Source organism: Nomia melanderi, unplaced genomic scaffold (assembly GCF_051020985.1).
Source record: "Nomia melanderi isolate GNS246 unplaced genomic scaffold, iyNomMela1 scaffold0014, whole genome shotgun sequence".
In the NCBI taxonomy this organism is placed as follows: Eukaryota; Metazoa; Arthropoda; class Insecta; order Hymenoptera; family Halictidae; genus Nomia; species Nomia melanderi.
The window spans coordinates 3,565,971-3,566,925 of NW_027475130.1; positions in this window are offsets into that span (position 1 = coordinate 3,565,971).

Here is a 955-nt window from a genome sequence, read left to right on the forward strand (position 1 = left end):
CCAGGGTCCGAGACAACCACCGTCTCATGGGGCCGGACACTCAGGGTCAGGGAAAAATCCAATATATATCTGGTGGTAACTCGGGTGCTATTAGAGATAGCGCAGTAAACCAAAGTGAATTATCTGCAGGAGGCCCTGGCGCATGCATCTGTGCAGCGGGAACGACCTCGGACCATCAGGGGCCGAGAAAACAACCGTCTCATGGGGCCGGACACTCAGGGTCAGGGAAAAATTCAATTTATATCTGGTGATATCTCGGGTGCTATTACAGATAGCGCAATAAATCAAAGTGCTTTGTCTGTAGGAGGCCCTGGCGCATGAATCTGTGCAGCGGAAACGACCTCGTACCACCAGGGGCCGCGAAAACCGTAGTCTCATGGGGCCGGACACTCAGGGTCAGGGGAAAATCAAATATATATCTGGTGATATCTCGGGTGCTATTACAGATAGCGCGATAAATCAAAGTGCATTGTCTGTAGAAGGCCCTGGCGCATGAACCTGGCCAGCGGGAACGACCTCGGACCACCAGGGTCCGAGACAACCACCGTCTCATGGGGCCGGACGCTCAGGGTCAGGGGAAAATCCAATACATATCTGGTGATATCTCGGGTGCTATTAGAGACAGCGCCATAAACCAAAGTGAATTATCTGCAGGAGGCCCTGGCGCATGCATCTGAGCAGCGGGAACGACCTCGGACCACCAGGGGCCGAGAAAACCACAGTCTCATGGGGCCGGACACTCAGGGTCAGGGAAAAATCCAATATATATCTGGTGATATCTCGGGTGCTATTACAGATAGCGCAATAAATCATAGTGAATTATCTGCAGGAGGCCCTGGCGCATGAATCTGTGCAGCGGGAACGATCTCGGACCACCAGGGGCCGAGAAAACCACCGTCTCATGGGGCCGGACACTCAGGGTCTGGGGAAAATTTAATATATATCTGGTGATATC